Raw genomic sequence first — 26,857 nt, 5'->3', positions numbered from 1 at the left:
TTTCACCGAATATTGATTCATGTGTTCTATATACCTGTTTCCACAAAATGCTGATTGAGAGGTGGGATATACCTGCTTCTACAAAATACTGATTAAGGGGTTCTATATATCTGTTTCCACAAAATACTGATTGAGGGGTGCGATATAACTGCTTCTACAAAATACTGAATAAGGGGTTCTATATACCTGGTTCCACAAAATACTGATTGAAGGGTGCAATATACCTGCTTCCACAAAATACTGATTAAGGGGTTTGATATACCTGCTTCCACAAAATACTGATTGAGGGGTGCGATATACCTGCTTCCACCAAATATTGATTCAGGTGTTCTATATAGCTATTTCCACAAAATACTGATTAGAGGTTTGATATACCTGCTTCCACAAAATACTGATTGAGGGGTGCGATATACCTGCTTCCACCAAATATTGATTCAGGTGTTCTATATAGCTATTTCCACAAAATACTGATTGAGGGGTGCGATATACCTGCTTCCACCAAATGTTGATTCAGGGTTTCTATATACCTGTTTCCACAAAATACTGATTGAGGGGTGCGATTTACCTGCTTACACAAAATACTGATTGAGGGGTGTAATATACCTGTTTCCACAAAATACTGATTAAGGGGTTTGATATACCTGCTTCCACAAAATACTGATTGAGGGGTGCGATATACCTGCTTCCACAAAATACTGATTAATGGGTTTGATATTCCTGCTTCCACAAAATACTGATTGAGGGGTGCGATTTACCTGCTTCCAAAAAATACTGATTAAGGGGTTTGATATACATGCTTACACAAAATACTGATTGAGGGGTGCGATATACCTGCTTTCACCGAATATTGATTCAGGTGTTCTATATACCTGTTTCCACAAAATACTGATTGAGAGGTGGGATATACCTGCTTCTACAAAATACTGATTAAGGGGTTCTATATACCTGCTTCCACAAAATACTGATTGAGGGGTTGCGATATACCTGCTCCCACCCAATATTGATTGAGACCTGCGATACACCGGCTTCCACAAAATACTGATTTAGGGGTGCCATATACCTGTTTCCGCCAAATACTGATTTAGGCGTGCTATATACCTGATTCCAAAAAATACTGATTGAGGGGTTTGATATACCTGCTTCCACCAAATATTGATTAAGGTGTTCTATATACCTGTTTTCACAAAATACTGATTAAGGGGTGGGATATACCTGCTTTCACAAAATACTGATTGAGGGGTGCAATATACCTGCTTCTACTAAATACTGATTGAGGGGTGCGATATACCTGCTTCCACCAAATATTGGTTCAGGGGTTATATATATCTGTTTCCACAAAATACTGATTGAGGGGTGCGATATAACTGCTTCTACAAAATACTGAATAAGGGGTTCTATATACCTGGTTCCACAAAATACTGATTGAAGGGTGCAATATACCTGCTTCCACAAAATACTGATTAAGGGGTTTGATATACCTGCTTCCACAAAATACTGATTGAGGGGTGCGATATACCTGCTTCCACCAAATATTGATTCAGGTGTTCTATATAGCTATTTCCACAAAATACTGATTGAGGGGTGGGATATACCTGCTTCTACAAAATACTGATTAAGGGGTTCTATATTCCTGCATCCACAAAATACTGATTGATGTGTGTGATATACCTGCTTCCACTAAATATTGATTGAGGCCTGCGATACACCAGCTTCCAAAAAAATACTGATTGAGGGGTGCGATATACCTGCTTCCACAAAATACTGATTAAGGGGTGCAATATACCTGCTTCCACAAAATACTGATTGAGGGGTGCGATATAACGGCTTCCACCAAATACTGATTGAGGCCTGTGATATAGCTGCTTCCACAAATACTGCTCTTCTATAGGGACTTTGTCACAGGGTCATTTTAAAAATGACAGGCAGAGGAAGAGGCAGGCTTTTCCGCAGGGGTGGTAGGGGTCGGGCAGGTGCACCAGGACGGAGCCTAAGTGGGAAGTTGGAGAAGGTGCGTGCGATTAAGTCAAAGGACGCACCAGAGTTGGTTGAGTGGCTCACTCAGCCTTCCGCTTCTGCACCATCCTCTTCCTCTGTATCTGCACCCTCCTCACTCTCTGCTGTGTGCACCCCTAAAGACACCACCACCACCACCAACACCATAGCCCCTCCACTCGAGGAGTCAGTGGAATTATTTTCCCATCCATTCCCAGACCTTACCGATGCGCAGCCATTCTTGGCGTCGGATGAGGAAAAGGAGGTAGCAACGGCCGCCACCCAGGGGTCTGACGACAGTACCCAGATCAGCCCAAGGAGGGTGGTCCCCGCATTGCTGCCTGCTCCAATATCTCTAATGTCAGTGGTGGTGAAGGTGACGATGATGACGTGTCGAACGTCACATGGGTGCCCACAAAAGAGGAAGAGGAGGGGAGTTCAGAGGGAGAGACGGAGCAGCATATAGAGATGAGAAGGAGGAGAAGAAGGCAGAACTCGCAGTGCACAGGAGGCAAAAAGCAGACTGCAAATGTATCTGGAGCGAGCCATTCACCATGTACGGTCACATCTTGCACTCCCAGGAGCCTGTACTGGAGCCTGTACTGGCCTACAGTAAAATTGTTATCCACTGACAGCCTAATATACCTCCAGCCAAATAATCACTTGTTCTTTTCTGTCAGGTGAATGCATAATTTTTGGGGCCTGTACTCCACTGGCCTACAGTAAAATTGTTATTCAGTGACCATCTAATATACCTCTGGCCACATAATTACTTGTTATTTTCTGTCAGGTGAATGCCTAATTTTTGTGGACTATACTCCAGTGGTCTACAGTAAAATTGTTATTCAGTGAACGCCTAATGTACCTCCAGCCACATAATCACTTGTTCTTTTCTGTCCGGCGAATGCCTAATGTTTGGGGCCTTTACTCCACTGGCCTGAAGTAAAATTGTTATCCACTAACAGCCTAATACACATCCAGCCACATAATCACTTGTTCTTTTCTGTTAGGTGAATGCCTAATTTTTGGTGCCTGTACTCCACTGGCCTACAGTAAAATTGCTATTCAGTGACCGTTTAATATACCCCCAGCCACATAATCACTTGTTCTTTTCTGTCAGGTGACTGCATAATTTTTTGGGCCTGTACCCCACTGGCCTACAGTAAAATTGTTATCCACTGTCCACATAATATACTACTAGCCACATAATCACTTGTTCTTTTCTGGCAGATGAATGCATAATTTTTGGGGTCTGTACTCCACTGGCCTACAGTAAAATTGTTATCTACTGTCCGTCTAATATACCTCCAGCCACATAATCACTTGTTCTTTTCTATCCGGTGAATGCCTAATGTTTGGGGCCTGTAATCCACTGGCCTGTAGTAAAATTGTTATCCACTGATCGCCTAATATACCGTACCTCCAGCCACATAATCACTTGTTCTTTTCTGTCAGGTGAATGCCTAATATTTGGGGCCCGTACTCCCGTGGCCTAAAATAAAATTTTCTAGGCTCCAGCAGGGCACATTTTTGAGAGTTTTCATTTAAGACGCATAAAAAGGGCCCCTGATGAAAATACATATTTTTTGTGGGAATGTTTGCCATTAATCCCCCTCTGGTATGTCACTGTCCATGTTGTGGGACTACTTATGCACTTCTAGTAAGTATTTGGTGGCTGCAAATATCACCTGAAGGTTTTTCACATTAAAGTGAATGGGGCTTGCTGCGAACGCACGATTCACAAACATTTAATTGCGAACGCGTGTTCGCAAAACGTCCTGGCCGATGTTCGTCCATCACTATTTAGCAATATTGCAAAAAAAATTCCCCTCATGAAGGCCTTAAAAGCATCTCACATTACCTGAAATTTAGGTGAATTATAATTAATATCCCATAAGCGCTCAATCTTATTTCATGATTCTCCATTACTGACATCCAATGTGAATTTAATCTAAATGGGGGTCTCCCTATATTCCTGATATATTTATACATGGTTATTAGTTCTCCTCTTAGTCGTCTTTTTTCTAAAGTGAATAACCCTAATATTAATAATCTTTCTGGGTCCTGTAGTCCCCTCTTTCCAGTTATTACTTTAGTTGCCCTCCTCTGAACCCACTCCAGCTCTGCTATGTCTGCCTTGTTCACAGGAGCCCAGAACAGTACACAGTCCTCCATGTGTTGTCTGACTATTGATTTGTAAAGTGGTAGGACTATGTTCTCATCATGGGCATCTATGCCCCTTTTTATGCAACCCATTATATTGCTGGCCTTGGCAGCAGCTGCCTGACACTGGTTTCTACAGCTTAGTTTGCTATTCACTAAAATTCCCAAGTCCTTTTCCATGTCAGAGTTTTACCATTTAGTATGTACTGGTGACTTGCATTATTCCTTCCCATGTGCTTAACCTTACATTTGTCAGTGTTAAACCTCATCTGCCATTTCTCTGCCAAAGCCTCCAATCTATCCAGACCCATCTGTAGCAGTATACTGTCCTCTTCTGTGTTAATTACTTTACACAGTTTAGTGTCATCTGCAAAAATTTATATTTTACTGTGCAAGCCTTCTACGATGTCATTAATAAATATACTGTAATAAATAAATATATATAATAATAAATATATTGGAGAATAGAGCCCAATACTGACCCATGTGGTACTCCAGCAGTACAGTATGGATGTATGAAAGGGTAAATTGTGTAGGGGTATTAACTAGCAGCAATAATAGAGGCAGCAATAACAGCACAGCATGAAAAATACAAGACAATAGATGTCTTTGTGGCTCTGTTGGGGTAGTAGTAGTAGTGGCTGTGTAGTTGTAATGGAAGTGGCAGTAGGGGGATTAGCAGTGGGGTGTAGCAGCTACGGCGGTGGTGGCAACAGCAGAACCAGCAGCCATATGTTATGGAACATGATGGTAAGCAGGCAGACAATGGCAGTAGCGTAATGGGGCCAGAGATAAATAGCCACCACCAGTAATGGCAGATATCTTCATTGGCCTCAGCAGGAGGGATCTGAAAAACCTCATGGATCCATACCTCGTTTATTTTGACAAAAGTGATATTTTGTATACTGGCAGAGGACAACTTTGTATGGTTGTGATGACGCCACCTGCCACACTGAAAACCATCTCTGAGATGACACTAGAGGCTGGACAAATCAGTAAAGAGAGAGCAGTTCTGGACAGTTTCACAATCTGCCTGCTCAGAAGTCCATTGGGTCAGGGAAAATTTTATGTGCCAGAGAAAGGCCACAGTCCAGGTAGGACTGTTTGTTAAGGTGGTACATCTCTATTTGCTGATTTGCGTCAGCCAGGCGTGGCACATGAAAAAACTGCTCCATCATGTTCAGGAGACTGAACTGGCTGCTACGGTGGCTTCTGCGTACACAGTGTACTATATCCTGGAAATGAAGCAATTTAGCCTCCTTTTCTTCAACAGGTATACATTTCCCCCTTTCCTTTGATAGCTATGGTCTAAAAGAATGGCTATCCCGTAATCATTAGATTTCTTCATGCAGTGGCGTACCTCTAATATAGACAGACCACGCAGCTGCTATTGGGCTCGTTGGAGCAGGGGGCCGAAGTGGATGGAAAACCCTGCACCCTGATTATTATACCACAACAATGGCTGCTGCTTGAGTCCCTCTCTGGGGTTTTGGTGGGCCTAGCTTCCCCTGTTCTCAGGGCCCCCATTCCCCTTACAATGTATGTTCCAGCTGCCGCAGTAACAGACAGTCCCCACTGGAAGCCAAAGAGAGAACTTTTTCTCTTCTGTCAGCTGAGCGCTGAACTGGTCAATCAGTGCAGCTGACAGATACAGAAGCCAGCCGGCGGGAGTGAGGACTTCTGCTGTTCCCATGTGTGAACCCATGCTGGTCCTGCCTGGCTCAGTGAAGGCTGATTGCCGGACTAGACGCACGGCACAGCCAGAGCGAGTAACACGCTGCATTAAGTAGTGAAAAAATTCATGACCTGGTTATTAGAGGGGGAAGGGGACAGCGATTCTGTCTTCCTCAGCAGCAGTAACCAGAGTATTTTTTTTTTTTTTTTTTTTGGGGTGCACCTTCTCTATATAAGCATCAGTAGCAAACAGAGTTCACAGAAGGGGATCCCCCATGAACTCTGCTTGCTGCTGTTAATATAGAGGACATTGTGCCCTAGGCAGAACCCCTTTCTTCCCCATGTACTCTGCCTGGTGCACACTAGGCATCAAAAGCAAGCAGAGTTCATGGCAGGGAGGTGGTCTGCTTGTGTAAAAATAAATAATAATTTCTTAATAGAATAAAATGTAACCCTGTGAAGTTACACCGGCTGCGTTATCTGAAATGCCCAGTAGATGGACTCAGTATGCTGTTAATAAGACATTGAGCATTGACCACATGACTGGCTGAAATGAGTCACATGGTTAGTGACATCATCGCAGGTCCTAAAACGACGCTGGCTGCACAGCTCTAAAGAGGAAGGTCCTGGAAAAGTTTCTGGAAGCTACGATTTGCTCAGCCAGAGAGAGGACATGGGTCTGGCATTGAGAGACTGCAGCACAGAGATAGAACCTGGCGGAGAGAACTTACTTCACCCAAGATCACACCTGCTGAGAGAGGGACCGCTGGCAAAGACAAGCACTGAGTCCAGACGTCTGGTGAATCCAGTGAGAGGAGATTGCTGCGGACTGGCCTGGTAAATGGTGTTGTGAGGGTAAGTCAAACCTCTCCCTGTATCACCACAGGGCACCTGTCTCCTCACCACAATAAAGACTCTGAGGTCCCGTGACGGACATTACACAGCTCAGGCTGCTTCAGTGACCCTGCGGAGCAGGACTTATAGGGCCCCAACTCTCCTATGTGCACCAACGGCCATTAGGGCGAAGATAGGGGGTGGGACGCAGGTGTGCTAGTGGGTGGGTGAGGAAGAATCCACATTACTCTGTTATTTGTGTTACGCTATTGTATTTTCCTGTGAATGTTGGTTTATTTTGTTACGCATTATATAAAGTTAATTCCAGTTAGGCTGTGTCAGTCTCATTTGCACCAAGTATGTTCCCAGTGGAGCCTCACATCCCTACCCCGGATGTTCCACTGGGTGGAGGCACTGCCGCAGACATGTACCCCAACTCCCAGATAGCGGAGGCTCAGGATCCGCCTGTCAGGCATAGTGAGTTAACTAGGGTTAGGGACCCCATAGACACTAGGGGGCGCCACCAAAACCCCGTTACATATGGAGGCACTGCTGAGATCAATTGGGGTACAACCAGTGAGAATAGATTAAATCCTCAGGCCACTCCCTCCTTTGCAAAAGAGTGGGCCCAGCAAAGAAATGTACCATTGCAGCAAGCTGTGATGTTATGCAGAGTCCCATCCTGCTGTGAGATGAATCACGTCATCTTGTGTATAGAACTTCGATTGGGAATAGAAAGGGCGACCGTCAGGGATATCCTGCAGGATTCTGAAGGCCAAACTTACATGTTAATATATTGTCATACGGACTTGGGAGACCATGAGATGCCTACCAACATTCATTTATATGGAGCCCCGGATGAAGGATGCTCTTTAGTGTACGCTCTACTTGAGAAGAAAGAAAGGGTCTCGCTGCAACAACCCTTTAAATTAGAACAGAGAGATTATGTCACAGAAAATTATTCTAAGCTCCTGACTCCCATCTCCGGAAAGGCCCGAGCCATTCCTAAACAAGCTGCCCATCCTCCTAGAGAACGGGGGATGATTACTCCTAAAGCAGAATTTCATCCATCTACAGCATTACTGAAACCAGACAACCCTGAAGTCCGCACCCCGCCTACAGGAGGTAGTGATGTATTGGACATACTCCAGAAACTCTCAGAAGCCATAGTGACGGCAAACCACACCCATAGTTACCGCAAACTAAAGGTGTTTTCTGGGAATCAGCCTGTTCCTTCAGGAGAAGAGCCTTTTGAGGTCTGGAAGGATAATGCTATGCAGTTGTTGGAGGAATGGTCTTGTACGGATACCATAAAGAAACAGCGGTTGGTGGAGAGTCTTCGGTTTCCCGCTACAGACATGATAAGACTGTACAAGGGAGTAAATGGGCAAGCTACTGTGCACGACTATCTACAAGTTTTGCAGGATGCTTATGGGAAATCAGAAGATTTGGATGATCTGCTGGTTAAGTTCCTAGCCACTAAGCAGAAGGAGCATGGAAAAGCCACTGACTATATCAACCGTTTACAGCTATCGCTTGGAAAGTTATTCCATAAAGGAGCAGTTCCTGCCTCTGAGTTGGATGCTCGGCTATCTAAGCAAATTCAGAGAGGTGGCTTAATCAATAATCCAATTATGATTCTGCTGAGAGCCAAGTTGGATGATAAAGTCCTGCCTTATTCCACCTTAATAAATACAGCCAGGAGATTGGAAGACCAGATGTGTCCACCCCTACAGAAGGAGAAAGAGGATACAGAACTGTCAGCTCTTAGGAAGAAGGTGGCTGAATTGGAGTTCTTATGCAAGTCACCACCAGAGAGAGCAGATCCTCCCCCTGGAAGTGGGGGGCAACACAGGAAGACTCAGAAAAAACTGTTTCCTGAGGATTCACCCTATCGAGGGGATTGCTTTAAATGTAGAAAGTCAGGGCATTTTCAGCGGGAGTGCCCTGCGAACTCCATGGAGGTGGATGTGGAGGTGCTGGCAACCGAGCTTGAGGAGACTCAAATGACCAGGTCTTACAAGCGAAGGAAGACCCGGCCTACATATGGGTTATCTGTAGGAGCCAAGATTGGGCCTAAATCTTTGATACACGTGCAAGTAGAAGGAATTCAGGCTTCAGCATTGCTAGATACAGGTTCTCAAGTCACCATTATCTACCGAGACTTCTATGAACGTCATTTGAAACACATTCCTATGGAACCTGCAGGAGAGTTTCAGCTATGGGGCGTTGGTTCTCAAGCTCAACCTGTGGAGGGATGCATAAAAGTGACCATAACTATTCCCCAGTTAAACACTGGGATAATATGTCCTATGGAGCTGGAAGCTTTAATATGCCCTGCAGCCGGGAAAGTGTGTGCCCCAATAATATTGGGCACTAATGCAAAGATGGTACAGGATGTATTCAAGGCCTATCTGACAGAAGTGGGAGATGTCTCCTTAGACCGACTGATGGAGGTCAGCCCTGTCCTAGGGAAAGATTGTAGACGACTAGCCCTTGAAACAAAACCAGGGTCGTGCCACTATTCAGGAACAGAACCTGCATTTGTGAAGCCTGGTGAGACCAAAACCTTACGAGCCATAGCCTCAATGCACCATGAAATGTTGGGGGGAACTGGACAATACCTTATTGAGTCTCTGCCTGAAGAGGATCAGAAGAAAGGGTGGACTCTCATACCTGAGGTAAAAGATTGGCGGAAAAGGTGGTGTCGGAGCTTTCCTGTGATGGTACAGAATTTAACCCCCACGGAAATCCGGATTGATCGTCATCAGAAGATTGGTGTGATACACCTTTTGGATCAAGTTTCGTCCATCATGTCTGTGAGTGCAGAACAGAAGGATCATGTGAAAGCACCTTTAGATTTTGATCTAGAAGATTCTCCTCTACCACAGGAGTGGAAAGACAGCCTTCGTTCAAAACTGGTCACCCGAGAGGGAGTGTTTTCCAGAGCAGAGATGGACGTGGGGTGTTCTAAGAGTGCCACCCATACTATAAGACTTGCTGATTCTACTCCTTTCAGAGAAAGGTCAAGAAGAATACCCCCTCGAGATGTGGAAGATGTCCGGGACATACTCCAGCAGATGGAAGGAGCAGGCATCATCACAGAGTCTCGGAGCCCCTATGCCTCACCTATTGTGGTAGTGAGAAAAAAGAATGGTTCAGTTCGGCTATGTGTGGACTACCGTACTTTGAACAAGAGGACTGTGCCAGATCAGTACACCTAGCCCCGGATAGAGGATCTTCTGAACGCCCTATCTGGCAGCCAGTGGTTCAGTGTGCTTGACTTGAGGTCTGGATATTATCAGGTACCCATGAAGAAGGAGGATCAGGAAAAGACAGCTTTCATCTGCCCTTTGGGGTTTTTCCAGTTTACCAGAATGCCACAGGGAGTCACAGGAGCTCCTGCTACTTTTCAGAGGCTGATGGAGAAAACTGTGGGGGATATGAATCCCAAAGAGTGTCTAGTGTATCTAGATGACCTAATTGTTTTCGGAAAGACACCAGAGGAGCATGAACAAAGATTGCTAAAGGTGTTGGATCGACTTCAAGCTGAAGGCCTGAAGCTATCAGTGGACAAATGCCGATTTGCCCAGAACTCTGTCACTTATGTGGGGCATATAGTCTCCGCTGAAGGAGTAGCCACAGATCCTGCTAAAATTGAAGCAGTGTTGAATTGGCCAAGACCAGATAACATCAGTGAGTTGCGGTCCTTTCTCGGATTCTGTGGTTACTACCGAAGGTTTGTGAAAGACTACTCAAAGATTGCTCGAGAGTTACATGACCTACTGAAGATTACCTCTGACGTAACGGGTGCTAAGGCACCATCTCCTAAAGACCCCTTTGGAGAGAAATGGACTTCAGGATGTGAAGATGCCTTTCTGACATTGAAGAAGAGACTTACAGAAGCTCCTGTCTTAGCCTATGCAGACCCTGAGAAACCATATATCCTCCATGTGGATGCCAGTATGGAAGGTCTAGGGGGTGTACTGCACCAAACTTATCCAGAAGGATTGAGGCCGGTGGCTTACATAAGTAGAAGCCTTACAGGTGCAGAGAAGAACTATCCAGTCCATAAATTGGAATTTCTGGCACTCAAGTGGGCCATCGTGGATAAGCTACATGACTATTTGTATGGAGCAACATTCGAAGTAAGGACTGACAACAATCCACTTACCTACATTCAGACTACAGCTAAGCTGGATGCCACAGGACATAGGTGGTTGGCTGCCTTATAAAGCTACAGTTTCAGCCTGAAGTACAAGCCTGGGCCCAAGAATGTCAGCGCAGATGCCCTGTCCCGCAGACCTAGACTCCCTCCTCACCAAGAAGAAGAGGAGTGGGAAGAGATCCCTGGGCCGGGGGTAGGAGCCTTTTGTCAGATGTATGTGGTGGCCGAGAGTCAAGAAGAGTTTGCCGAGCTAAGGGGGATAGACTCCATTAGCCACTCTCCAGAAGCCGTGCCTGAGGTGTTCCATGCTCCAGTCATGCTTCAACAGTGGTCCAGTATAACCACAGAAGACAAAAAGAAGGCTCAAGCGCAGGACTGGTATATTGGGATAGTTATCAGAGCAATAAAGACTAAGAATCCTAAATTGCTGACTTCTCTACCTGTGAGTCAAAGAGAATTATACCGAAGGGAATGGAGCCGACTACATCTTGAAGATGGAGTACTCTATAGGGTCGTGAAGTATCATGATCACCCTGACAGAAAACAATTGGTACTACCCCACAGATACCGTGGCATGGTCCTGAGAGCTCTCCACGATCAACATGGGCATCTCGGGGTGGACAAGACCTATGGCCTAGTACAAGATCGGTTCTATTGGCCTCGCATGAGGGAACATGTCGAGCAACATGTAAAGACATGCAGGAGGTGTATCCAGAGGAAGACCCTGCCTGTGAGAGCTGCCCCTATGGGTCATCTGAAAAGTACGGGACCCATGGATCTTGTGTGCATGGACTATCTCGGCATTGAGAGCGATACAGCGGGAATTGGAAATGTGCTGGTGGTAACGGACCATTTCACCAGATATGCTCAAGCCTTCCCCACTAAAGATCAAAAAGCTGTGACTGTAGCCAAAGTCCTTTGGCAGAAGTATTTTATTCACTATGGACTACCCAATCGGATACACTCTGATCAAGGTAGAGACTTTGAGAGTAAGTTGATCAAGGAGCTGTTGGACATGTTGCAGGTGCAGAAGTCCAGAACCACACCTTATCATCCGGAGGGTGATGCACAGCCAGAACGGTTCAATAGGACCCTCCTAGATATGCTAGGGACTCTCAAGCAAGTCGAGAAGCGGTCTTGGAGTAAACATGTGGAAGCCATGGTCCACGCATACAACTGTACAAGGCATGAATCTACAGGGTTCTCACCCTATTTCCTAATGTTCGGAAGAGAAGCTCGATTACCGATAGATGTCCGTTTGGGAGTGTCTCCTGATGGAACAGATTCATCTTCACACTTTCAAAATGTGAGGAACCTCAAACAAAACCTTCATCGGGCCTATGAGTTGGCCACCCAAGCGGCAGCAAAAATGGAAGAACGTAACAAAAGAAGGTATGATTCTAAGGTGAGATATCGGGAGATTCAAGCAGGGGATAAAGTTCTCCTCCGGAATCTAGGTGTGCCTGGAAAACACAAACTGGCTGACAGATGGAAAGATACCCTGTTTGAGGTTGTGTCCAAACTGGAAGGACTGCCAGTGTACAACATTAGGGGCCCGGAGGGCCGAATAAAGGCTTGGCATAGAAACCATCTGCTTCCAGTTGTGTATGCTGATGAAGAGGAAGAGAGTAGTGAAGAACTGGAGGAAAACCCAGCAGAGAGTCCTGGAAATGGGGCAGAGGAGACCTCGGGAACTCCCAGTGCAGAGGATCAGTGGTGGGCATCACCCGCAGAAGAAACACAGCAATTGCCTCCTTTAACTCCGGTGGTTCCACAAAGTCCCGGAACCTCTCCTGGGTCACAAAGTCCTCCAAGGTTGAATCCAGAAAGTCCATGTTTTGTGCCTGGAACTTCCCTTAGAGACTCTACTTCGAAGGCAGGAGTCGAAGTCCCACAGTTGATGTCCCAAGATCCTCTCCCACAGCGAGAACTGAGACACAGTACCAGAGTGCGGCAACCCCCTAGGGCCTTAGTTTATGATAATATAGGAGAGCCCAGTTATGCCCCGCTTACACAAGCAGCATCTAAAATGGCCACTTTCCTACATGCACTAGCTGAAGTGGTAAATGTTAGTGACTCTTTACCCTAAATAAATAGCTAGCTAGGATATTACTGTGCCAACTGTACTGTATGTATGCTAAACATTTTTCTGTTGAATTTTTGTTAAGCCCCCTGGCTAGGACTTGCCAGTGGAAGGCAAGTATTTTTCAAGGGGGAGCATGTAACCCTGTGAAGTTACATCGGCTGCGTTATCTGAAATGCCCAGTAGATGGACTCAGTATGCTGTTAATAAGACATTGAGCATTGATCACATGACTGGCTGAAATGAGTCACATGGTTAGTGACATCATCGCAGGTCCTAAAACGACGCGGGCTGCACAGCTCTAAAGAGGAAGGTCCTGGAAAAGTTTCTGGAAGCTACGATTTGCTCAGCCAGAGAGAGGACATGGGTCTGGCATTGAGAGACTGCAGCACAGAGATAGAACCTGGCGGAGAGAACTTACTTCACCCAAGATCACACCTGCTGAGAGAGGGACCGCTGGCAAAGACAAGCACTGAGTCCAGACGTCTGGTGAATCCAGTGAGAGGAGATTGCTGCGGACTGGCCTGGTAAATGGTGTTGTGAGGGTAAGTCAAACCTCTCCCTGTATCACCACAGGGCACCTGTCTCCTCACCACAATAAAGACTCTGAGGTCCCGTGCGGACATTACACAGCTCAGGCTGCTTCAGTGACCCTGCGGAGCAGGACTTATAAGGGCCCCAACTCTCCTATGTGCACCAACGGCCATTAGGGCGAAGATAGGGGGTGGGACGCAGGTGTGCTAGTGGGTGGGTGAGGAAGAATCCACATTACTCTGTTATTTGTGTTACGCTATTGTATTTTCCTGTGTATGTTGGTTTATTTTGTTACGCACTATATAAAGTTAATTCCAGTTAGGCTGTGTCAGTCTCATTTGCACCAAGTATGTTCCCAGTGGAGCCTCACATCCCTACCCCGGATGTTCCACTGGGTGGAGGCACTGCCGCAGACATGTACCCCAACTCCCAGATAGCGGAGGCTCAGGATCCGCCTGTCAGGCATAGTGAGTTAACTAGGGTTAGGGACCCCATAGACACTAGGGGGCGCCACCAAAACCCCGTTACAAAAAAAAAAAAGTTTAAGGCATTTAAATACTACTTAATTCCTTAATATTTGATCTAAAATATTTATAACTTAGGAATTAATTGTAACCAATTGTGATCTATATATTACATAATTGTACATAAATATATATTTATATATATATATATATATATATATATATACTTTTCAAATAACGAAGCAGCACTTCCAGGTTTTGGTGACAGGGTGAAAACCCCAAAACTTTATTCCCAGCAACGTTTCGGCCTGCTCAATGAGGCCTTTGTCAAGCTATCATTGAGGCCTCAATGAGCAGGCCGAAACGTTGCTGGGAATAAAGTTTTGGGGTCTTCACCCTGTCACCAAAACCTGGAAGTGCTGCCTCGTTATTTGAAAAGTACGTATCGTGGAGGAGAAGCCGACCTCTGTGAGGATTTGCACCCAGTGGACGTGGTCTGACTGTGCTGCTACAGTATTTGTGATTTTATATATATATATATATATGTATATATATATTACATAAATTGTACTTTATTTGTACGAGGAGGTATGGGCCCAATACTGAGTTTTGCTATGGGGCCCCATGATTTCAATGTATGCACCTCTCTTCATGTTAACAATATGCCTCTCAGTAAGTTAGCAAATAAGTATACAGTTTGACTTACTCATCAGCATATCCAAGGACCCAGTTCTTTCTGGCTCTGCCCCCCACTGTGATGATTGGTCATCAGGGCCAGTGTCAACATCATCATCATCATCAACCTCATTCTCCTGCACAACCTCATCCTCCTTGGAACTTTCTCTGTGTGGGTCCCTAACAGCTACAAGCCCACAAAATGCATAAAACATACTCTTTTTATGCTGTCCCTTGTTGCATCAACGTGAGAGTCTGCTCTAAGATAAATCAGGGGGATGACATTGTTGATGCTGCAGTTGTCAAATCTAGTGGTCTCTTCGAATAGCCTGAGTACATGACAAGTGACTCTGATGAGCTGCCACACTGTGACCTCAAAACAGCACATGCTCCCTGCTAAGGTGGTCCAGTGAATGATGAAATCATACACTGCTTTACGCTGCTCGTATAGACACTCTAGCAGCACATGTATTCCAGTAAGCTGGAACAACGTCGATCAAGCAATGCAATGGCAGACTGTTCTGTCCCTGCAAGTCTAGAAGGGACTTTTATTTTCCAACAGGAACTGGTGATGCCACTTAATGTGCTTCAATAGATTCTATATTTGTATTTAAACGCCCAAGGCTTATTTTAATCCTGAAGATCTTGCACATAGCAATGCTATCTTTCGACACTGTGGAGAAAAACTACCAGATGGGAAATACTTGCACAGAGGTAGCTGTAGCCAAGATTGCCTTATTTCTTGCATGCTTTGAGCCTTTGCCCACAGCATTAGTGGCCAGTTCCTAAGATGACCATATTAGAAGCATATGGCCCTGGGCCTTACTCGCCTTCTCTGATATCACCTTCTCTTTAGCACCTGGCTCCCAGGTCTTGTCCACCACAATATCATCATCAATCCTCACCCTCTCTGATACTTTTATCAGACTATGATAGGTCACCTTGGCTTCCTTCCTGATTACAACCTCCTTATTTTCTCTGAGTGTTGCTGTTGCTACCACTGCACCTACCACCACCACTAGTGTGGCTATAAGGGTCATTACTACTAACACAGCAATGCATAAGTTCCCCCACTTCCCCTGAACCTTCTCCTCATGGCAGTCCAAATCGTGACTGTTCTCACACAACTCATCAGCAGGGAGACTCTCTGGAGTTTCTTCCATAGCTCATGGAGTTTTGTTGCCTCTTCTTAGGAAAAAAAGAAGGCACTCCACTAGGAGGGGGCAGTGAAAACAGAGATGATGCAACTGAAATGTTTTTCTCAAACTGTGAGGATGTAGATCAGCAGGCCCACTGTGACCCCTGGCTCCAAGACATGGTGTCAGAGGTGAAATCAACTTCATCCTGCTTTAAGGAGGACTTGGATAAGGACTGAGCTATCCAGTCCACAATTTCATCCTCTTTGTCCTCAATAATAATGTGGTACCTATTGTAAGCAACAAAGAACTGTGGCCTACTATTATTACTGGCCGCATTGCTGATGCTGCTACTGCTGTTTGCACTACTACCCAAATTCAGACTCTTGGATGACAAGGCATGGGTCTTTTGTTTTCTAATCTTCTGCTTACTAGACATTTTATTATGAGACTTATAAATGAAAAGTCACGGATGTGGTATAAAGATTATTAAACGGTACTATCAAAATTGCAAGTGTTTTTTATCTGTAATTTACAGAGGCACAATTAAATATCCCCCCACTACAAAGACACTGCACACTGGTATTGACAATTTACAATGGTAATACACTGTGTGGATTTAAACTGCTATATTAATGTAATTATTACAGTACAAAACATTCAGTAATAATGTATTGGCAATCTTGATGCAATGTGGCAATGGTTAATTGGTATATAAATACTGTTATTGCAGCACATGAATGCAGCACTATGAATCAACTGAGACACTGACCAGTCCCTAACATATTCTCTATGCTATGAGTTAAAATTGTAAAATCTACCCACATCTATATCCATATTCTCTCCCTGTAGTGTCCCTATCTTGTCCCTGTAGTGTCCCTAGTAACGGGATTCTGTCTCCCATCACTTTTTGTCTGACACAGCCACAATACATCCTGTCGAATCTACAGTAGAGAACAGAATGGTTTCTGGCTTGTTCTGAGAAGGACCTGGCTAAATACTGTTCCCTTATTGGCTGGATCACGTTTTTGTGAAATTCATAACAAATTCAATTTGTTTACAATTTGCTCAACTCTACTGGAATGACTTGTGTGTGCACAACCCTCTTCAAGTCATGCCACAGCATCTTGATACGGTTAAGGTCATTGAATCATTAAAAGTCTCTTCAGTGTGAGGTGAGCTCCTGCCCTTATCCCCTGAAAATGTTTTGAAGAACCTTAAAATTCAAGGTGTCCCAGGCCCTGAGGAAGCAGAGAAGCCTTACATTGTAATGCTTCCTCCACCATGCTTCACAGTTTGGATGAGGTTTTGGTGCAGACATGCAGTTTTCTTTTTCCTCCAAACACCACATAATGGAAGGATATCACAAAGGAAGACACTTATTTCAAGTTTGCCCAAAACAATTTGATGAGGCAAAAGCAGAACTCTTTAGTTTGAGTAAACTAGAAATCACACACTGTTGCAAAATTAAAATAGATGTTGTTTTTTTTACATCAATAACCTTAAAAAAAAAAGACTTTCCTCAATGTCTATAAGGTATGACATGAAAATGGCGGGGGTTCCAAATTTTACATAGTTGCATATATAGTTACATACATAGTTACATACATTGTCATAAGCCTCAATGTTATTTTGAATTAAAAAGTAATCTAAACCTTTTTTGAAGCCATCTACTGTATTTGCTGTGACCTGCTCCTGCGGCAGGCTATTCCAGAGATTCACAGTCATTACAGTAAAGAATGATTGTCACCTCTTATGACTGAATCTTTTTTTCTCCAGATGTAGGGAGTGGCCCCTTGTTTTTGAGGGGGTTTAACACAGAATAGCTTCCCTTGATATTTTTTGTGTGGTCCGTTTATATATTTGTACAGGTTAATCATTAATCATATAGGTTAATAATTTTCTTGAGAACAAATAGCCCCATATACTGTACTTTGATAAATTTCTTTACGATAACCAGGAAGCGATACGATAACCTGCCATCCAGAAAGCGAGCATGCACAATTTGGTGGCCAGATGCTGCATAAATTTGGCCCACGTGCACGCACTATTTTCTACTCCAGATCTACTCAAGTTATCTGTATTATATTTTACAGACTACATTGACTTGTTGGGGCAGAAGGAAGAATTAAGGGATTTGTCTTGATGCCAAACATATTATTCAAATAAGGGGAGCAGCGCAGCATTTGTAAGGGAGACAGTGGAGATTGCTGCTACAGAGATTTTACCTGGGAAGGCGAGAGCTCTCCATACATCTGTTTTCACTCCTGTTAACAGGATTAGATTACAAAGGTCAAACAGACATCTAAGCCATTTTCAAATAAAGAGAAGACCGTCTACAATTAGATTAATATTTATTTCAGTAGCATTTTGGAGATTGGCAGTACAATCTTGTAAGCTTCCAAGCTGTCAACAAGATCCAAATGTGCAAATGGCTGTATTTCTGTATTTTTTCTATCGAAATAGATGTCTACTCGAACCAATACTAATTAATGCACTCATACCTATTTCACTGGAAGGGCACACGCTTACAGGAGGGGAAGAGGGTTTAAGGCTGCCTACAGTAATAGGATAGGAAGCATAGACATTTAACCTATCCTTAGCCAGAGGGTGGTACATGTAAGACTCAGTTCTTCTCTAGATTACTGAATTCATATTAGAGATTAATTAAATACAGCTTTCATATTCTGTTACAAAAAAAAAAAGACTTTTTTGGCAATCTACAACATCTGGATTAGTCAGTGTGCAATTTAAGCTAGAAATACACCCATCATTTTCTGGGGTATTAAAAACACACTTTTTCCCCCCAAAAAAACAGTATTTTCCTGTTCTGCAAGTGTTAAATTCAAGTTTAATATATACAGCTTTCATACTCTGTTACCAAAAAAATACTTTTTTGGCAATCTACAACATCTTGATTAGTCAGTGTGCAATTTAAGCTAGAAATACACCCATTATTTTCTGGGATTTGAAAGCACACTATTTTTATTTTTTTTAAATAGTATTTTCCAGATCTGCAAGTGTTAAATTTAAGTTTAATATATACAGCTTTCATATTCTGTTACCAAAAAAAGACTTTTTGGGCAATCTACAACATCTGTATTAGTCAGTGTGCAATTTAAGGTAGAAATACACCCATCATTTTCTGGGGTTTGAAAAACACAATTGTTTTCAAAAAAACTTATTTTCCAGATCTGGAAATACACCCATCATTTTCTGGGGTTTGAAAAACACACAATTTTAAAAAAACAAAGTATTTTCCAGATCTGCAAGTGTTAAATTCAAGTTTAATATATATAGTTTTCATATTCTGTTACCAAAAAAATACTTTTTTGGCAATCTACAGCATCTGTATTAGTCAGTGTGCAATTTAAGGTAGAAATACACCCATCATTTTCTGGGGTTTGAAAAACACAATTGTTTTCAAAAAAACTTATTTTCCAGATCTGGAAATACACCCATCATTTTCTGGGGTTTGAAAAACACACAATTTAAAAAAAACAACGTATTTTCCAGATCTGCAAGTGTTAAATTCAAGTTTAATATATACAGTTTTCATATTCTGTTAGCAAAAAAAGACTTTTTTGGCAATCTACAACATCTGTATTAGTCAGTGTGTAACATATCTCCTCCTCAGCTGTTTCTTGTCCAGCAATCCCAACCTCCTTATATTCCCATCTCCCACTTCTCTGGTTGCCAGATATAGAGCTTCCTGCCTGGACTTCTATACTGACCCACTGGAGCTGTGTAGCTGTGATCCCTGGTTGTTGTACCAGAGTGTTACCCTCCGGATCCCTATTGGGCCTTGGTGGTCTGCTGTTGTCGCCCACCTGGGATTATATGTTTGTTTGTATTGTCTGTCCTCTCCTTGGTGTTTTCCTCTTAGTGTCAGTGGTGCGGACTAGTGATCCCACCGCCCCGTTCACTACACAGGGCTCATCTTAGGGAAAGCCAGGGTTTAGGCACGTGATCGGCGTACGGGTGAGGAACCCGTCTAGGGACGTCAGGGCAGTCAGGTGCCAGCCGCAAGGTGAGTCAGGGGTCACCACCTTTCCCTCTCCCTTGGACAGGGCCTTCCCATTTCCCTCCCTTTGCGTGACGCCGGTCATTACAATTTGTTTGCAGAGCACTTAACCACATTTTGACGCCATTTGCAGCACTCTAGCCCTTTCCATGACATTTTTACAGCCATTTTAGTGCTCAAAAGTTCGGGTCCCCATTGACTTCAATGGGGTTCGGGTTCGGGGTCAAGTTCGGTTCGAGTTCGGGTCCCAAACTCGAACTTTTTTCCGAAGTTCGGCCGAACCCGTCGAACCCGAACATCCAGGTGTCCGCTCAACTCTAGTCTTAACCTGTGGTTCTCTTCTAGTAGTAAATCTATAACTCCCAGCCTGCTGCTGCTAGAGCAGTGATGGCAAACCTTTTACAGACTGAGTGCTCAAACTGCAACCCAAAACCCACATGCTCCACACTGCAGACTGTCTGCAGTCTTCCCAGCCTCCTTCCTAGTGCTAAATCCCGTAGGGCACATATGTTCTTCCTGTCTCTTTGAGGATCGGCATGCTCATAGAATAATCTATCCCCAATGACAATATTCATTGGGTTATATAGTTCAAACCAAATTAACTGTCTGGGAGATGAATCTGACTTTCACCCAATTATCATAAAACGTAACCTTTAATAGCAAAATACTTCATAAGTAGATCTAAAATAATAAAAAACAAGAGCTTATAGACACAGACCAATAGGGAATTAAATAATTAATCTATGGTAGCAAAGAGCAAGTGAGGAAACTTGTGTCTTATATACAGTAAACCCTAGGGTTCCATGGCTGAAGGGTGCTCCTGTGTGAGGGGTTACTTCCACCTTGGGATAGAAATGGTATCATGGGGCAATTCGTATTAAGGTAAGTAGGTCTGTGGTCTCACTGAATTAAACATGCGCTGCCCTAGTGCCTATAGGATATAGAAATATAGGATAGAGAGACAAAGGAAAGGCTGGAAAGTATGCTATACTACATTTATGTTGTCCTGCTTAAATGCAGGCAAATGGTATATATCACACTTGGATGGCTGACGGAAACAATCTGGGCATTATGAGTGGAGCATATGGACACCACTCCTATTCCCAAGTGGAAATAGCCCCTTAGCCAGAAGCACTATTTATAACTCACACAGGAGCACACTTCAGCTAAGGAACCCTAGTGGGTACTGTATATAAAACATATGGAAATAACACTTTCCTTCCTCAAATGCTCCTAACTACCACAGATTGATTAATTCCCTATTTGTTTGTGTCCGGAAGCTTGTGCTTTAAATTCATTTAGCTCTATTTTTTATGTATTTGACTATTAAAGGTTGATTTTAATTATAATAGGGTGTGACGGAATTCGCTCTGGTAGACAGGGTGTGCGGACGCAGTACAGAGGCAAATTATCAGTTCTTAAATCAAACTTCCGTGTTTTTTCACACATAAAGCAAAAACAAAACGTCACTTCGCAGTCTTGGTGTTAGTTCACACACAATGGAAAGTCAACATAGCAAAAATCACCTTGCTAGCAGTTCTGCATAAAGCAGTCCATAGCAGGCTTTTAGGGGGCCCAATTCCCTTACAGACGGGTCTCAGCCCTCCAGCATAGCACAAGCCCCAGATCCCATCACTAATCCTCCTCAACTGGCAGTGCTGGCTGGTTTTTAGGCCTGGCAAAACCCGGCCTGGAACAAGGGGGTAGTTACCCACCCAGCACTTTGACTACTCCCAGTAAGAGCCATCCCAGATCAGCTATACAGCCATACTAAGTATTAAGGTGTCAAACACCAACTGCTGCTGACACATAAAAACCGGCTCTTACTCCACCGAGGCCTGGAACCTTGGTGACACGTACTTATCATCCATGATGATTCCTTATACCTTCTTACAGCTCCTAAACAGGGAATTTTTCTTGATGTAGTTGCATATTGTAGTCACTCTATGGGGTCACAGAGAAATATTTGGGGTATATGAGAAGGTGCATGAGCTATACTGACACACTAGGTCTAAAATCCTTCTAAACTACAGGCCCAGATTAGAGATCACTGGTCTATGGTATCTATACTATCACTTACTAATACAGACTATGACACACTACAGAGTACCGTATTTTTCGCCATATAAGACGCACCGGCCTATAAGACGCACCTAGGTTTTTGAGGACAAAAATAAGAAAAAAAATATTTTTAACCAAAAGGTGTGCTTTTGGTGGGTTTTGAATTAATGGTGGTCTGTGCATGACACTATTATGGGGGATCTGTGGATGACGTACTGTCATGTGGGGGATCTGTGGATGGCACTGTTATGGGGGACCTGTGGATGGCACTGTTATGGGGGATCTCTGGATGGCACTGTTATGGGGATCTGTGGATGGCGCTGTTATGGGGGATCTGTGGATGGTACTGCTATGGGGTGGGAGATCTGTGGATGGCATTGTTATGGGGCGGGGGATCTGTGGATGACATTGTTATGGGGTGGGGGATCTGTGGATGGCATTGTTATGGAGTGGGGGATCTGTGGATGGCATTGTTATGGGGTGGGGGATCTGTGGATGGCATTGTTATGGGGTGGGGGATCTGTGGATGGCATTGTTATGGGGTGGGGGATCTGTGGATGGCATTGAATGGGGTGGGGGATCTGTGGATGGAACTGTTATGGGGGGATCTGTGGATGACACTGCTATATGTCATCCTCAGATCCCCCTCCTAACAGTGTACCCCAAAATACACCGGCCCTCCGCTCACCGCAGTATTTATAAACATGAATCCTCATCCTGTAACTAACGCTGCGCTCTCCCATGTTCCCATGTCCCCTGTATCCCCACAGCACTTACGAACAAGCTCCCATAGCAGGCAGTCACTCACTGACGTCGCGCGCCTGCTCCGCCTGCTTCATTCATAAAGTGGGCGGAGCAGACGCTTAACGTCAGTGAGTGACGTAACGCTGCCAGCCGCTCTGCCTGCTATGGGAGCTTGTTCGTAAGTGCTGTGGGGATACAGGGGACATGGGAACATGGGAGAGCGCAGCGTTAGTTACAGGATGAGGATTCATGTTTATAAATACTGCGGTGAGCGGCGGGGCCGGTGTAAGAGTACAGTGACTGCACCGGGCCCCGCCCCTAGTTCCGAACTACAGCCCCTCCTCTCTCTCCGCTCATACATCACAGTCCGCGATGCTGCAGCGTCGCAGACTGCGATGTAAAATTTAAGCATTCGCCCCATAAGACGCAGGGGCATTTTCCCCCCACTTTTGGGGGGGAAAAAGTGCGTCTTATGGGGCGAAAAATACGGTATATCTAAAAGGATAAAACAATTATAACCATACCTCACTTTGTCATAAAAATTGATATTTGTTGATTTAACCCTAGCTTATATCTATCTTCCAATAGCATATGCCTTAATTTAACTCATTGTGGCGAGAATGGTCAATTTACATTATATACCATAACTAAATTCTAATATATTTTTCTACTTTAAAGGGGTTGTCTCACAAAAAAATTATCTACATTTTTCAAACCAGCACCTGGATCTAAAAATATTTGTAGCTGCGTGTAATTAAAAATTCAGTATAGCCACTGAGTTATTCACTGGAATTCTTTGTCTATCTCACTGAGATGTGATTCACAATAGGATGGGGACCTTGTAGAGAAGTTAATACTTAAGTTGTATTTAAACGATAATAAAATATAGCCCAAGAATTTAAATGGTGTACTTATGCGATCAATAGTGCAATTGATTCCAGTGCACAATAAAGAAAAAGTGAATGGTCTTGCCGCTTCAGTGATGCACAGTACTTGGGGGTATCATACCCTAATTTCCCCTACTTGGCCTGACCTGTTCTGTAACGCCCCGGTATCATAGCACTTGCCCTGATAAGGGCGCCCATCTGAGCCGTCCGTCCCTAAACACTTCCTAGGGTTCCCTGCTATTCCCTCTGGTTAACCATAATCCTGGCTCGGTGTAGGGATATATAGCAGGATCCTCAGTTTTCAATACTGTCCCTCAGCTCACTGAGATGGAATCACATGCTCAGTTCCATCCTTCAACTGCCACCAGTTGCAGGATAAAGGACACACCCTGAGAATGTGCATGCCAGCTTGAAATAAATCTAGCAGAACAATTGCAGCAATGAATGGGGCACTTTCTGGATCCATGTAAAGTACACGGCTAGTTCTAAGTTTGTTAGAAATAGACTGCTGTGTCCTGTGTTATAATAGATTTTCATATTTTACATTATTTAGGGGATAACCCCTTAAATTTGAGAAGTTCGATAAAAAGTTCAAGAAATTGTGAAATCAAGAAACTGAGAACTAGGAACACAGCAAAGAAAAGCACTAAAAATGAGTCTAATGAGAACTCCACTTTAAAGGCTATGGACAATAACCCCCTATCTTACCGTAATGTAGCACATACCGTATTTTTCACCCTATAAGACTAGTGATGAGCAGCAGGGGCTATATTCGAATTCGTGATATTTCACAAATATTTTGTAGAATATTCATCATATAGTCGCAAATTTCGAGAATTCGATATTATTTTATTGAATGTGATAAATCGGCAATGTAAAAATCGCGTAATGCCAATTCGTAACTCGAAATACAGGCGTGAGTCACTTTGGCTACATTTTTCAAGCTGGTATAAGTTGGTGTGCGCTGCATGTGTCTTGTTTCTGACTGACTTAAGTGCAGGATATCCATATATGTGTAAATTCTGTCACATGTACATTACAGAACAAAAGTTTGGACACACCTTCTCATTCAAAGAGTTTTCTTTATTTTCATGACTATGAAAATTGTAGATTCACACTGAAGGCATCAAAACTATGAATTAACACATGTGGAATTATATACATAACAAACAAGTGTGAAACAACTGAAAATATGTCATATTCTAGGTTCTTCAAAGTAGCCACCTTTTGCTTTGATTACTGCTTTGCACACTCTTGGCATTCTCTTGATGAGCTTCAAGAGGTAGTCCCCTGAAATGGTTTTCACTTCACAGGTGTGCCCTGTCAGGTTTAATAAGTGGGATTTCTTGCCTTATAAATGGGGTTGGGACCATCAGTTGCGTTGAGGAGAAGTCAGGTGGATACACAGCTGATAGTCCTACTGAATAGACTGTTAGAATTTGTATTATGGCAAGAAAAAAGCAGCTAAGTAAAGAAAAACGAGTGGCCATCATTACTTTAAGAAATGAAGGTCAGTCAGTCAGCCGAAAAATTGGGAAAACTTTCAAAGTAAGGGCTATTTGACCATGAAGGAGAGTGATAGGGTGCTGCGCCAGATGACCTGGCCTCCACAGTCACCGGACCTGAACCCAATCGAGATGGTTTGGGGTGAGCTGGACCGCAGAGTGAAGGCAAAAGGGCCAACAAGTGCTAAGCATCTCTGGGAACTCCTTCAAGACTGTTGGAAGACCATTTCAGGGGACTACCTCTTGAAGCTCATCCAGAGAATGCCAAGAGTGTGCAAAGCAGTAATCAAAGTAAAAGGTGGCTACTTTGAAGAACCTAGAATATGACATATTTTCAGTCGTTTCACACCACATGTGTTAATTCATAGTTTTGATGCCTTCATAGTCATGAAAATAAAGAAAACTCTTTGAATGAGAAGGTGTGTCCAAACTTTTGGTCTGTACTGCATGTTTTTGCATTTTGCTGTGAATGTCTGCTATCATAGTAACATAGTAACATAGTACATAAGGCCGAAAAAAGACATTTGTCCATCCAGTTCGGCCTGTCATCCTGCAAGTTGATCCAGAGGAAGGCAAAAAACAAACAAACTGTGAGGTAGAAGCCAATTTTCCCCCCTTTAGGGGAATACAAAATTCCTTCCCGACTCCATTCAGGCAATCAGTATAACTTTCTGGATCAATGACCTCTCTCTAGAGTTGAGCGAACCTGAACTGTAAAGTTCGGGTTCATGCCGAACTTTAGGTTTTTCGGCACACGGACCCAAACCCGAACATTTACGTAAAAGTTCGGGTTCCGATTCGGTGTTCGGCGATTTTTATGGCGCTTTTTGAAAGGCTGCAAAGCAGCCAATCAACAAGCGTCATACTACTTGCCCCAAAAGGCCATCACAGCCATGCCTACTATTGGCATGGCTGTGATTGGCCAACTGCAGCATGTGACCCAGCCTCTATTTAACCTGGAGTCACTTAGCGCCGCCCGTCACTCTGCTCGGATTAGTGTAGAGAGAGGCTGCAGCTGCTGTGAGGGAGAGATCAGGGAGCGATCTTATCAATAACTGGTTTATGTACGCAGCGATCTACAGAAAAAGTGTTTTGTGGGTGCAGTGCACAATTTTTTTAAGCCTGCCCTGAGCCAACTACTGCTGAAATAGAACTTTTTTTTCTTCATTTCATTAATATCAATACCTGATCGGCAGCCATTTTATGCAACGATAGTGCACCAGCATAGGCTATCTGCAAGTCCAGAAATACAGCTTTTGCATACTGGGGTGAAAAAACCCTCTAATATACTGCACATCTGGGATTAGACAAGCATAAGTGACTGTCACATTTAGGACAGAAATACAGATTTTTGGTTAGGGTGGAAAAAAGCCTCTAATATACTGCACATCTGTGATTACACGTGCATAAGTCACTGTCACATTTAGGACAGAAATACAGCTTTTTGGTTACATACTGCACATCTGTGATTACACGTGCATAAGTCACTGTCACATTTAGGACAGAAATACAGCTTTTTTCTTACTGGGGTGCAAAAACCCTCTGATATACTGCACATCTGTGATTACTTGCGCATAAGTGATTGTCACATTAAGGCCAGAAATACAGCTTTTTTCTTACTGGGGTGAAAAAACCCTCTGATATACTGCACATCTGTGATTACACATGCATAAGTCACTGTCACATTTAGGACAGAAATACAGCTTTTTGGTTAGGGTGAAAAAACCCTATGATATACTGCACATCTCTGATTACACGTGCATAAGTGATTGTCACATTTTGGCTAGAAATACACCTTTTTTGTTACTGGGGTGAAAAAAGCCTCTAATATATTGCACATCTGGGATTACACGTGCATAAGTGAGTGTCACATTTAGGCCAGAAATACGCCTTTTTGGTTACTGGGGTGAAAA

Source organism: Bufo bufo, chromosome 1 (assembly GCF_905171765.1).
Source record: "Bufo bufo chromosome 1, aBufBuf1.1, whole genome shotgun sequence".
NCBI lineage: Eukaryota > Metazoa > Chordata > Amphibia > Anura > Bufonidae > Bufo > Bufo bufo.
The sequence above is the reverse complement of the archived record's forward strand: the minus strand, read 5'-3'. Positions refer to the sequence as shown.